Source organism: Euprymna scolopes, chromosome 41 (assembly GCF_053919585.1).
Source record: "Euprymna scolopes isolate OS-2025 chromosome 41, ASM5391958v1, whole genome shotgun sequence".
Taxonomy (NCBI): domain Eukaryota; kingdom Metazoa; phylum Mollusca; class Cephalopoda; order Sepiida; family Sepiolidae; genus Euprymna; species Euprymna scolopes.
The window spans coordinates 72,990,159-73,005,584 of record NC_136522.1 but is presented as its reverse complement, the minus strand read 5'-3'; the positions used below and the strand labels follow the sequence as shown (position 1 = coordinate 73,005,584).

The 15,426-nt window shown below is 35.9% G+C and overlaps 1 pseudogene; it reads right to left on the bottom strand.

Moving 5' to 3' along the window:
• Positions 1–1,523: 1,523 nt before the first annotated feature.
• On the bottom strand, positions 1,524–1,699 carry LOC145266819 (U2 spliceosomal RNA; annotated as a pseudogene).
• Positions 1,700–15,426: the final 13,727 nt, after the last annotated feature.

Sequence of the window (15,426 nt, the reverse complement as noted above, 5' to 3'; positions counted from 1 at the left end):
TCTTTGTAAACACTGTTTTTTTTTTAATAAGAAATAATATTTCTATTATTTTTTTCAACAACTTTAATAGCTTATTTTGGAAGTATATTCCATACAGAAAATAAAAAACCCACTTTAAAAAGAGAAATTGCGAGTTTTTTTTTTTTTTTTTTTTTTCCGAAGTTTTCTGTTAGGGGTGTCAAAAATTCTCCAAAAATCCTGATACACCTAGACGTTCAACAATACAAACCTGTCTGTTTATAAATAAGTTGGTCGATAAAAAAATTGTAGGTCGAGGTCTCTAGTTACTCGTAACTGCTGCCCGAATCATGTTCATTAATGCGTAGCAACATATAAAACAAATAAAAAGTTTATCTTGCCCTACTTCGGTGTTGAGCACTCTTGTATTAACCTCGTTAAAATTACCTTGGTTACTTTACCTCTGGAAAATATTAACCTGCAATTATATATATATATATATATATATATATATATATATATATATATATATATATATATATGTGTGTGTGTGTGTGTGTGTGTGTGTGTGTGTGTGTGTGTGCGTTGAATATGAAAACTAGTGGCTACACATATGCAAATATGTTTCAGTTACCACCCTGCTAGGGAAATTCACATCATCAGGCCAAGAATGTATTATATAATATAGGGAGATATTCTTGGCCTGGTGATGTGATTTTCCCTAGCAGGGTGGTAACTGAAACATATTTGCATATGTGTAGCCACTAGTTTTCATATTCAACATATTCATATTGCTCTGTGTAAACATTGAGCACTCTTTGGTTGACACATTTTGGTTTTGTTTTTGTTTCAATACTACCAATAATAATGTGTGTGTGTGTGTGTGTGTGTGTGTGTGTGTGTGTGTGTGTGTGTGTGTGTGTGTGTGTGTGTTGAATCAAGGCGTGAAGTCAATAAAATTCCTCTAAAGACTGCCATTGACTCACGGGCTGTTCAGTCTAGTCTCCACCACCCTTCTCGTCAGTTTTTAACACCTCTCGGCTGTTCCGTTAGTCAATAAACGCCTGCCTTTTTTCTTGAAACTGTTTTTTTGCTAACTTTTTCTTTGTTCGTATTTATATATTTGTGTATACAACCGATAACGAGAAGGTGGAAAAGCAAGGAAACCCGTGTCACATCTCGACTAATTAATACGCGTTTCCGTGCATGTGTCCTCACGCTTCCCCCCCCCCCCATCGCTCTAGCTTGGATATGAACCCCATCCTTCCTAGCCTCCCTCACGTCTGGTAGCCATCACCACCAAACACGTACATGAGAGTCTGTCCTCCATCACGTACCTCAATGTCTACACCCACACATATCACGTTCTGCTTTGACGAACACACAGATGCAGTGAGTGCACATACACACACGTTCACATACACGCAACAGCGCACCACCACATACATATGCAAACACACATACACACTTGGAGGTCTACCTTCTCCACGTATACACAAATAAATGTCTACCAATGCATTAGGTGTACCTATTTACTATGCCTCCCCACGGGACAGAGTTAGACACCAGGGTCGTTTTTTAACGTGGAGAAAACGTACAAAAATAAAAATTGTCTCAGTCGTGAAGGATTTCTCCTTCACCGAAAGAGAACAAGAAATAGAAGTGCAGCAATGCTGCACTGCAGCATCTGAAGAACAGATACTACACTTTGATCTTGACCAAAAGGCCAACTGAGGTGTATCAGAATTTTTGTAGGAATTTTTGACACCCCTAACACGAAACTGCAAATAAAATATAAAAAAACTCGTAATTTCTCTTTTAAAGGTGGATTGTTTATTTTCTTTATGGATTATACTTCCAAAATAAACTATTAAAGTTGTATAAAAAGTAATAGAAATATTTTTTTTATTTAAAAAAAAAAAAAAAAAAAAAAACAGTAATGAAATTAATTGAATGTTACGAGTTCAGTATTTTTCAATTTTTAAACTTTAAAAATCTATCAAAATTTTTCTATTGATTCTATTTTTACGATATTTTCAGGGTCAATGTGAAATGTTATGCTCTTTCCAATAAACCGAATATAATATTTTAGACAAACGGTTTTTTTTAATTGACGCCCCCCCCCCTTTCCAAATGTCTATTAAAAAGTAAATAATTAATTCATGTACCAAAGTTTTATATATCACAAATTGAAGATAAAAGATCAATAAATAATATATTCAAATTTAAAAACAAAAAAAAGTAGTGTTTTTTAGAAATTTACCTGTAAAGTCCGAAGTTTAAAACCTTCTTTAAAAAAAAAAAAAAAAAAAAAAAAAAAAAAAAAAAAAAAAAAAACCCACGTTGTTTGTGTTTGTGTGTGTTTTTTTTTAATAAAACCTTGGTCCTTGCTCTTTTAATTGAAAAAAAAAATTAGGGCTTGAATGACATTTTTCGAGGAGTTATAAGCTTCGAAAGATGGCGGGTGGAATTATTCAATAGTTTTCACGAAATTTCTGACACTGCTACACACACGCACATACACGCACATACACACACATACGCACACACGTACACATACACACGTATAAACACACACACTTGGAGGTCTATCTTCTCTATACACACACAAATAAAGGTATATCCATACATCCCCCCACACACATGTACACACACATGTACACACACATATACACACACTTACACATGCATCATACAAACACAAGATCACACATATGTGCACATGCTCACCTACACACATACACACTTGAAGGTCTACCTTCTCCATGTATAAACAAATATAAACACACGTACGCATATGTGCACACACACACGTACAACACATACGCACACATACAACATGTACACATAAACAAGTTCAAAATAGACTTCGTAGCCTCGTAAGGGATGTCCTTTTCTCTTCCTTGCAACCTCTATCTCACAGAAGAGATGTTGCGAGTTTGTCTCTGATGTATCGTTATTTTCATGAAAGGTGTTCAACTGAGCTTCAATCTATGGTTCCCCCTCGCAAAACTTTCACAAGAAACACTCGTCTAGCTGTAAACACTATCAATAATTCCCCCCACTCTTTATCTGTGCCTAAACCTAAACGTACATTCCATGAACAAAGTTTCTTTCGTAGAACTGCACGCCTGTGGAATTGTCTTCCGTTTTCCTGCTTTCCGGCTGACTACAATATGGTTGTCTTCAAGTCTAACGTAAATAAGTTCTTGATGAGCCGTTCCATATAAGTTATCAAATTTACCAAATTTTCATTACTTATGATTACTATATTGTCCAATGTCTACTGTACACTCTTTAACCCTTATCCTTGAGTGGCCTCTTGGCCTTGATAAGTGGTGATGCCTATGTAAAAAAAAAAGCACGCACGCACACACCCACACACTTGGATATTTACTTTCTTCATACTTACACAAATAATGGTCCATGCATACACATAAACACACACGCGTACGCACGTATACACATACTTACACATACACACGTATACACACACTTACACATACACACGTACACACACACTTACACATATACACATATACACACACTTGGAAATATATCTTCTCCATATATACACAAATAAAGGTATATCCATGCATGCACACAAATACACACACGCGTATACACACACGTACGCACACACACACGCACACGCACACACACACACACACACACACACTAGAAGATTCATAACTTATATACAGTTGATGGTACGTATTCACATCAACACATCTTAAGCTATATCTCGCCACACACACACACACACACACACACACACACATGAAAAGAAATTGGAATCTTAGGAAGATCTCCATCGCTGGAAAATATACCCGGTGAACCAAGTGCAAGAGATATTCAAATAATTGCACTAAAGGGGGCGGTTAGAATCTTTAAAAGATCTCTCTTAGTTTGGAATGTATCAGACAGCGGGTGGATGTCTGGCATCCGGTAGGATGCCTTATCCCTAGCTTGAACAAAAAAAGATAAAGTTTTAATAAATGTGACACACACGCGCGCGCACACACACACTCGCACGCGCGCACACACACACACACACACACACACAGGTGAAGATGTACAATAAATGTTCTTATTCTAATACTGTTTAACCAACATGCGCTTTCGCTTACGATGAGATAATTGTGTAGATCTTGAATTTCTATTGTTTTTTTTTTTAATGTTTTCAAGTTTTTATCTCGATTTTTCTCGTTTTATACTAAGCATTTTAACGAAACTGTTCAAGAATATGTTCCTTACTTCATTCCACACACTTTTGTTTTGAGACGATATTCAAATTTGTTTACATTGGACTTGAAGACGGCCATGTTATAATCAGCTGGAAAACATGTCAGAGGAACCGTGTTCCACAGGCAGGCAGTACTAGAGCAAGCAGCTTTGTTCATTGAATCTTTATTCAGATTTTGGTACGGATAGGGATTAAGAGAAATTGTTGTTAGTAGTGGGAGCTAGATGGGTACACTTTTGTGAAAGTTTGGCGTGGAGGGGGGGGCGTATATTGAAGGTCATATGACCACTTACCATGTAAATAACGACAGAGAAGAAAAAAGCTAGCAACGTCTCTTCTGTGAGAATAAATTACACAACTGTGTGTACATATGTACATTATATTCAAATTCGTAATATATATATATATATATATATATATATATATAGTCATCCACATACAGTACTGTTTCGCTGTTTCACAGCTCATCAGTGCGGCTAGACAGGCAACTACCTCAAGCCAGGATAGAAACACGACCGTTTGTACGGCAGTCAAGGCTCCTAACCATTACGCTATTGGCGGCTGCTTGAACGAGTAGTGAGTTTAACGATGTTTTGATATCGTCTGAAATACCTATATTATATATATATATATATATATATATATATATATATATATATATATATATATATATATATATATATATATATATATATATATATATAAAACATAACGTCAACCACCGCTGGTATTTTTTCATTCCTTATACATATATATATATATATATATATATATATATATATATATATATATATATATATATATATATATATATATATATATATGTATGTATAAGGAATGAAAAAATACCAGCGGTGGTTGACGTTATGTTTTAAGAAAAATAGAAAAACCGAATGAAATTATTAAAAAATCAACGTTTCGTCCTTATTTCAGAGGACATCTTCAAGATAATTGAAATAAAAATGTAAGAAAAGAAAAAGTCATAGATCGTGCGAAAAAGACAGTTTTTGAATCACACCCATGTCGGGAAGGACAAATATGTGTGCGTATGAACAACCCAACCTTCCCATACGCACACATATTTGTCCTTCCCGACATGGGTTGGATTCAAAAACTGTCTTTTTTCGCACGATCTATGACTTTTTCTTTTCTTACATTTTTATTTCAATTATCCTAAAGATGTCCTCTGAAATAAGGACGAAACGTTGATTTTTTAATAATTTCATTCGGTTTTTCTATTTTTCTTAAAACATATATATGTATGTATTAATGATTGGACAATTCCAATATTTTTCCCGATTCCGATACAATTACCGATTCCGATACAATTATTACCGATTCCGTACTAAATTCACTATTCCGATTCAATTACCCATTCCGATTCTTTATATATCTCTAATTATTTAATTGTTTGTTATTTCCTCCGGTTTTCGTAAAAAAAAAACACATGTTTAAATGTGCAGATATTTTCTTAAAAATCAAATTATACTTGGGGGGGGGATGATCTATCGATTCTAGCTTTACTCGTAATTGAAAATCAATAAATATTTATTCTTTAATAATTATTACCTGCAATGGAAGATTTTGGTATAGACAAAACAAAATAAGCAAAGCCAATTAAAAGAATCGTTTTGGAATCGGAAAATAGGCATCATTTTTTACCGATTCCGATACCCCCAAACCTTCCGATTTTTCCGATTCCCGATTCCGATTAATCGTTCCAACACCTATATATATATATATATATATATATATATATATATATATATATATATATATATATATACATATATATATATATATATATATATATATATATATATATATATATATATCGCCAAACAATGAGAGTTCATATAGAAACGGTGTTTTAATTTGAATAAAATAAAATAAGCATCAAGTGCGCTTGAAAGCCAAATCACAACGTAATATTAGGAAAACAAAAACAAATATTTTACTTGTTTGAAATTTATCACAAATATATTTCAGAGGTATACTCCATCTTCAGTATGTTGTTTCTTTTCTTCTTCCATGTTGTAAATTTGGAGAAAGGAGTCTGTTTGTTTTCTCCAAATTTACAAGATGGCAACGAAGAAGAAAAAAAAGAAACCCCATACTGAAGATGGCGGATACCTCTGAAATATATTCGTGAAAATTTCAAACAAGTAAAATATTTGTTCATTTTCCTAATATTGTGTTGTATTTGGCTTTCAAGCGCACTTGATGCGTATTTTATTATATATATATATATATATATATATATATATATATATATATGAAAAATGATAAAAAGATTTATCATTTTTCTTTTACCTCCTATTCCCCTTACCTCACCCTTTTTTTTTTAACTAAGTAAGATCTGTGACTTACTTGTAGTTTCATTAAATACTTTTATATGCAAAATCCGATCCTCTGATGAGAAGGAGAGTATTTCTTCGAAACTCCGCGGATTAAGGACTATCCACTTATCTTGTGCTTCCTTTTTTTTTTTTTTTAATTAAATATGTTTTTAACTCTTTTTCAAGATATTTTTTTAACATGTTTTATTAATCATTTGTTCATATTGTAAGCTGTATTTCCTTTTCGGTTTTATTGAGCTTTTACATCTGGTTGAGATTACTTTACTTGTAAATATGAACTCTTTAATATTTACAATATATTTTAAGTTTACCATTTTGATTACCTTGGTAAACTTATTGTAATATATATATATATAATTTGGGGGGTTTGTGTATTAAAACCACTGCAGTCAGCTGGAAAGCATACTAGCGGAACAGAATTCCACAGATGGGCAGTTCTAGGAAAGAAACTTTGTTGATGAAATCCATATTTAGGCTTAGGCACCGATAGAGAGCATGGGAATTTATTGATAGCGTTTTTGACTAAACGAATGCTTTTTGTGAAAGATTGGCGAGGGGTACCATAGATTGGAGCTCAGCTATGAAAATAGCGATAGAGCAGGAACAGGCTTGCAACGTCTCTTCTGTGGGGAAAGAGGTTGCAGAAAAGAGAAAAGAGCACCGCCTACTAGATTACGAAATCGGTTTTGAACTCTGTGAAGACAGGATAGGGTGCTCTGAGCAGGTCCTGTCGAGATCTGGCAACAGTACTCCATCCTAGGACGTACTTGGCTCTTATACAGGTAGAGAATTGCATCGGCGATGATATATCTACTAGAGCGGTAGAATGATCACTCCATTTTTTTTTTCAGAGACATTGGCAACGGATTTGACGTACATGTTCCATTTCAAATCAGGAGTGAAGGTCAAACCAAGAACCTTGTCTAAACATAGAACGCCCTGTCCGCCAACAAGCTACAACTATACTCACCATACTAAACATGTTCAGAAGTAGCGCCCATCTGTCTCGATTGTACTGTAAAGTCGTAGTCAAGCGAATGTCGAACTATCTAAAAACAGAGTTGCTAAGAAGAAATGTTATGCGGTAAGAAATACATACGGTTTACGAAGGGTAAGAGGGTATCGCCATTTCCGCAGTAGTCCATAGTGAGGTCCTGTCTGTCGGTCGGTTTTGTTTCAATTTCAGATTGTGTTACATTATATTTTTACTCTGTACCAGATTTAAGCAAAGTAGTTGACGAGACAATTATTGTTACAAATGGCCGTCAACCTGTGCGTTATAGATGAGATGTGTGAGAGGTTAAAGGGTTTTCAGATCCAAATACACTGAACATATTTAGCTGCTTATCCAGAATTCCCCCTAAATTAAAAAAGTAATCTTCTATAATATAAATCTCACCTGTCTGTTTGTATGTATGTATGTATGTATGTATGTATGTATGTATGTATGTATGTATGTATAAACTTTCGACAGAGGCGACGGATTTTCACGAGATCGATATCATTTTGAAGCTCGACCCTTCGGATGACAAATATTGAATAATTGGCCAAAAACATTAATTCCTTCACCCTCAACCGGGTACTTTTCGCACAGGGTGAGGTCGCTTTTTTCACCGATATTTTCGAAAGTCATTCCCTCTTTTTGATTGTCTAGCCTTAATTTAAACCTATGTCACTTCCGGTTTGGCGATGGGCGCAACGGCAAAGACGTCACGTTTTTTTTTTTTTAACTCTCTTTTCCTCCTTTGTGACACGGGTTCGAGCCTGCCTACTACCACTTTTTTTTAATTTTTAATTTATTCATTTTTGTTAATTTTTTTTTTTTTTTGCTCAACACACACCTCCAAACAACCGGCTAACGCCAGGCACCTAGGCTAGTAATATATAAAGAAAGAAAGGAAAAGCTGTATGATGTACGTACTCATGATGAAACGAAAATATCACATTCCAAAATTCACGTAAATTGATCAAGTAATTTTATTTTTAAATAAATAATATCTAATATATTATTTTTATTCCCCGGTAACGATGTCCCAGGCAAATTAGCAATAAACTAACTCCTTCTCAAAGGACGAGAAGGAAAAAACTAAGATGATGCACCTCCTGGAATCGCACAGAAGCAGAGACTTACCTCGACTCTGTTAGCTTTGGTGCCGAAGGAAATAAACCCCGGCCGATGGTTAAAAAAGCCATTTTTTTCTTATATCATGAGTCCTTACTTAGAATGCTAATGAATAAAATTGCCATCATGTTATGTTCGAGAAAATGTATCCCTCAGCTCTAAAAAGATCTGCTGAGATATAGTATATACATATATGTGCTTCACCACCACCACCACCACCACCACCATAATCTGTGATCACATCTAGAAAAGCAAACCATTCCTGGTTTCCTTCCACTTTGTCTTTCCACCAGGTTTTTGGCCTCCTTTTAGTTTTTTATATTACTGCATGGTCCATTCTGTCGTCCTGTGAGTTCAATCTTTTAGTTCTTTATATTACTGCATGGTCCATTCTGTCGTCCTGTGAGTTCAATCTTTTAGTTCTTTATATTACCGCATGGTCCATTCTGTCGTCCTGTGAGTTCAATCTTTTAGTTCTTTATATTACCGCATGGTCCATTCTGTCGTCCTGTGAGTTCAATCTTTTAGTTCTTTATATTACTGCATGGTCCATTCTGTCGTCCTGTGAGTTCAATCTTTTAGTTCTTTATATTACCGCATGGTCCATTCTGTCGTCCTGTGAGTTCAATCTTTTAGTTCTTTATATTACCGCATGGTCCATTCTGTCGTCCTGTGAGTTCAATCTTTTAGTTCTTTATATTACCGCATGGTCCATTCTGTCGTCCTGTGAGTTCAATCTTTTAGTTCTTTATATTACCGCATGGTCCATTCTGTCGTCCTGTGAGTTCAATCTTTTAGTTCTTTATATTACTGCATGGTCCATTCTGTCATCCTGTGAGTTCAATCTTTTAGTTCTTTATATTACCACATGGTCCATTCTGTCGTCCTGTGAGTTCAATCTTTTAGTTCTTTATATTACTGCATGGTCCATTCTGTCGTCCTGTGAGTTCAATCTTTTAGTTCTTTATATTACCGCATGGTCCATTCTGTCATCCTGTGAGTTCAATCTTTTAGTTCTTTATATTACCGCATGGTCCATTCTGTCGTCCTGTGAGTTCAATCTTTTAGTTCTTTATATTACCGCATGGTCCATTCTGTCGTCCTGTGAGTTCAATCTTTTAGTTCTTTATATTACCGCATGGTCCATTCTGTCGTCCTGTGAGTTCAATCTTTTAGTTCTTTATATTACCGCATGGTCCATTCTGTCGTCCTGTGAGTTCAATCTGTTGCCCGTAAATTTCGAAAGATAGCTTGCCCATCTAAGTTTAAACGTTCGTATAGCAGTGATGATGTCGTTTACTCTAGTTTGCTGGCTGATCCAGATGTTTCTTTCCTTCGCGTAGACTGATGCTAATCATGATTTGTTCCCTTTTGCATTGCGCCACCTTTAGCTTCTTTTTTGATGAATTATTTGATGCATTATTTGATGAATTATCAATGAAAATAATAATTTCATTAATAATTCATCAAGTTTATTTAGTTTAACAAGATATACCTAGAGAAGGTCGCAGTTTTATCGAACTCGGGAATTTTTCTGTCGAGCTCAATAACCTGCATGGAATTTCGCACGGTACCCTTTATTTAATCCACGGGGATAGCATGCTCTCGTTTCGTGAGCCATGATTGGATAGAAGTCCTCAGTAATTTGCAATTGTATTTCTAGTGTCGTCTGCACTGAAGATGGGAACTTCAACCTCGAGAAGGGTGCAACTTACAACTGATTTTACCAAGCACTTTATCCACTACGCCACGGTTCCCTGAAAAATTCTGTGCAGATTCCCGAGTTCGACAAGATTCCCGAGTTCGACAACAAGATTCCCGAGTTCAATTACAAGATTCCTGAGTTTGACAAGTTGGTCAACGTTTTGCTGACCAACCTATTTCTGTTCGTACCAGCTGGGGACCGTCCCCGACAATCAGTCCAACATGTTTGAGTTAGATTTATCGAAAGGGGAAAAGATATCGCCCTTTAAGTCACATGTACTCTTCCTGCAACCCAAAGCACGGTGTTATAATATTTCGTAAGATATACACTTTTTGTTGCGCCGTATTAAAGTGTGACCGATGAATAGGCATTCATATAGAAATAATTGCGCGTCAGCCAACTTCTCGTCATACTAGTTGGAGATGCGTCTTTGGCACTCAGTCCTTTGTAGCTGTTGGATTAAGGTATGACCGTATCCAACACTCAAGAATTACTTTCTCTTTGAGCGAGCGTTAAATTATGGCGAATCCTCCGAGGCGCCCTTACTAAGGAATACTGACAGGACTGCTCAGGCATTTTGTGGGTTCAGTTCCATTGTGTTAAAATACCATGGCGCACCTTATTGGCATGCGGTTAGGTGTACTTTCACGGCATGCTTTCTTACAAATAATTAAAAAATGCTTTAATAGTAATAATAACAACAACAACAACAACAACAAAAACAGCAAAAACAACAACAAACAGTAATAACAATAATAATAATGAATTGAACTCCGTATCTTTGTATGCCTGCCGCAGGTTATAGAAAAGGAGAAGGCGAACCTACCTGGGTCTTAACGGTAACGGATGTTGGACGCAGGGGCGGAGAAAGAGAAAAAAAAATGCGTGACTCAGCAACACCAGCTGTATCCTCTACCTCCGTCAAAACCCTTCTTTCGGAGGCGGCGAATGAAAATTTAATTGTATTTTCCTTTTTTTTTTTTTTTTCAAATGCATCCGTATCCAATTTCATTTCTGGTTATCGGAGCGAGTGAGGAGGGGGAGAGAAGGGGAATATTAAGATCCGGGATTTGAAACCGAATGTGTTTCTGTGTGTGCGTGTGGGGGGGGGGGTAAATTTGAAACGCATTTGACAAGAAACCTTAATTTGTACATATCACCCCCTTGCGTTGATAAGTCTCCTCGCGTTGGTACCCCCACTGTCGTGTTGGTTAAATTCATTCATTTTGAAATGTAAACATATTATGGTGTTCCATAACTACAGTTCGATTCATTAGCTCACTTTTTAAAATTGATTTTGTTGCGGCCGCTGCATGCATTAGTTCATACAAAAACCAGTGTACTCGTCCCAGGACAGTTAAAATCAGGCCCCCACTTCCAACAGAAGGTTAGCACGATTTTTATGTCCCCTTGCGTCTGTAATAGATTGGGACCCTATCAATTATTAAATCATTTCTCTCTGATAGGTTCATAAGAGTAGTGGTTGATGGGCAGAAATCAGAAGCTCTTAGTATTAATGCTGGAGTCCCTCAGGGGTCCATCCTGGGCCCAACTCTCTTCCTGATCTATATTAATGATCTTCCAAATCACATCCTTATAGCATTCGTAGATATCTATGCTCATGGCACTACTATCTATGGTAGCACATCTAAGACCGTAAACGACCAAGTTCTTTCTGATTCTCTCTCTACTCTGATCTTGAGCAAGTGGTACAATGGGGAAAGAGGTGGCTTGTTACTTTTAATGCATCTAAAACCAAGCTTTTATCTTTACATCATCAAAGCTCACCCCATCTGGCATCAATTGAAATGAATGGCTTTCGTCTTGGGGAGAGCTCATGTTTTGACAAGCTTCTGGGCTTGACCTTTACTCCTGATCTTAAATGGAACACATACATTAAATCCGTTGGCAAGGCCGCTGGAAAAATGGCGGGATCCTTCTATTGTTCCAGTAGATATCTCCCTGCTGATGCAATTCTCTATTTATATAAGAGCCAGGTACGTCCAAGGATGGAGTACTGTTGCCACATCTGGGCAGGAGCTGCTAGAAAGGACTTATCCTGCCTTGATAGAGCTCAAAATAGACTTTGTAGCCTTGTGGGATATGTCCTTTTCTTTCCCTGTAACCTCTTTCTCACAGAAGAGATGTTGCGAGTTTGTCTCTGCTTTATCGTTATTTTCATGGCACGTGCTCGGCTGAGCGCCATTCTATGCCCCCCCTCGCAAACTTTCAAAAGAAACAGCAGAAAACACTATCACTAATTTCCCCAACTCTTTATCTGTGCCTAAAACTAAACGTAGATTCCATGAGCAGAGCTTCTTTCTTAGAACTGCACGCCTATGGAATTGTCTTCCGTTTTTAGCTTAATTGCCATATATATTCTCATAACTTACTATCTAGCTCTACCTATGTACTGAGCACTGTTGAAGTAAATACTGAAAATGTACGCATAAAATTATATCTTTGTATATTAATTTATGTGATTAAATGAAGCAGTCATATATATATATATATATATATATATATATATATATATATATATATATATATATATATATTCTTTTTTTCTTCAAAATCACTGGATTCAGGATTAAATGACCTAAAAAGGGTTGAGATGCCATAAAACAAAAACAACCAACCCAGAAAGGTAGAGGACCGCACCGGTAGTGAGATATCTACTGGAGCGGTAGAATGGTCCAATCATTTTCCCAGGGACATTGGCAACAGATATGATGTAAGTCTTCTGCTTCAGGTCAGAAGTAAAGGTCAGACCCAGAAGCTTGTCTTAAGAGGAAGCCTCTCTTAAATGAGAGCCATTCATATCAAACCGTGGGGATCAGAGCGTTTACAGTGAAAAGATAAAAGCTTGGTTTTTAAAAATTAACTTTTTATCCCATTGCACCACGTGGTCAAGGTCAGAGGAAAGAGACTCAGAGAGGCTTTGGTAGTTGTTGACCTTTGAAGTGTTGCCATAGACGAATAAACTTAGAATGTTATTTGGAAGATCATTGATTTTTTTTTATTACAATTTCACCCCAAACAAGGCACATTGCCACTTTCATGTAGGAAGCTATTATCAGGGACCTAAGCTAAGCAGCAAGATGTCTGTTCACACTACACTAGAACTTCTGCATGTCAGTACAGTTGGGGAAGCAAGAAACCGGAAGAAAATTCCAAAGTCTAGCAGTTCTGGGGGAAGAAACTACTACAGTAGAAGGCCTTCTTACATCTAGGGATCTCTACTGTGTAGGGGTGGGACTTTGCTGTATGTCAGGTTTGTTGGGGATATGTTCGTCAAGGGGGCACAATGGCTTGTAGTTCATCAGAGCACCCACCATTTAAATACTTGTAAAACAGGAAGAGGGATGCAACATTTCATCTATGGGACAGGGACTGAAGCTTGGATGAAAGTTCGAGACCTATCAGGTTGGCGACTCTCTTTTGGACCCTGTCCAGGAGCGTGAGACTAGTAGCAGATGCACCAAACCAAATGTGACAGCAATACTCCATACATGGGTGAATGGTGGCTTTGTAATGGTACAGGATACTTTCAAACGTAAGTAACTTTCTAGCACAGTAGAGAGAGCCCACCTTCTTAGCAGCAACCTTAACAATGATCTCGATATATTTATTCCAAGTCATGTTTCCTGTGAACGTTAAGCCAAGGAGCTTGAACGAAGTACTTTCAGGTAATGTATCTTTAGCCATAGCTATTGGTGGTTGGTAAGGTTTCACGTAAGAAGAGAGTTGGGCCCAGGATGGATCCCCAAGGCACTACACTATTTATATTTTAAGCTTTCATCGACGACTGCTTGTATAAACCTATCGGAGAGGAAAGATTCGATGGTTGAGAAAACATTCCCAAATACCTCATAGCTGGAAATTTTGTGAAGTAGACCTTTATGCTAAAGCCTACCAAAGCTATTGCTCTTGAGAAAAAAAAAAGTCGATAGTAAATTCACTGATCGTATATTAAATTACAGTCAATACATCAGCCGTAGATCTCGCCAGACAGAAACTAATTACAAAGAAAAAAATTTTAATAGATTAAAAGTCATACAGTGAAAGAAATAAGAAAATTCGATCTTTTATAAACGTAACAACGAAGGATACACATGACGTATGAACAGGGATATAAAGCATTATGCAACAATAGGTTAACGAAGAATTATAAGAAGCAGACATGAAAAGCGTGAATTAAGATTTACATGTAAAATTTCTTTTTCGACAGAATACCTAAAAAAATAATTAATAAATCCTTATTCCATGGAGTTTCAAAGGATGGCAAGTTTTTCTCTTCAGAGGAAAATAATGTGTATATTCGGAATATCAACCAATCCTAATTCACAATTCTGAATATATATATATATATATATATATATATATATATATATATATATATATATATATATATATATATATATGAACAAATGATTAATAAAACATGTTAAAAAACATCCTGAAAAAGAGTTAAAAACATATTGAATTTTAAAAAGGAAGCACAAGATAAATGGATAGTCCTTAATCCGCGGAGTTTCGAAGAAATACTCTCCTTCTCATCAGAGGGCAGGAATTAGCAAAATGCGGGATCGGATTTTGCATGTAAAAGTATTTAATGAAACCACAAGTAAGTCACAGATCTTACTTGGTTAAAAAAAAAAAAAAAAGGTGAGGTAAGGGGAATAGGAGATAAAAGAAAAAAATGATAAAAAGATTTCACATGAATGGATAGTCCGGTGAAGGGTTAAGAATCCAAGAATGGTAAAATCCAAACACGGTCGAATTTAAAACTTCCAATCCAACAGGTAAAATCCAAATGGTCCAAAATGATTATATATATATATATATATATATATATATATATATATATATATATGTATATATATATATATATATATATATATATATATATATATATATATATGACTGCTTCATTTAATCACATAAATTTATATACGAAGATATAATTTTATGCGTAAATTTTCAGTATTTACTTCAACAGTGCTCAATACATAGGTAGAGCTAGATAGTAAGT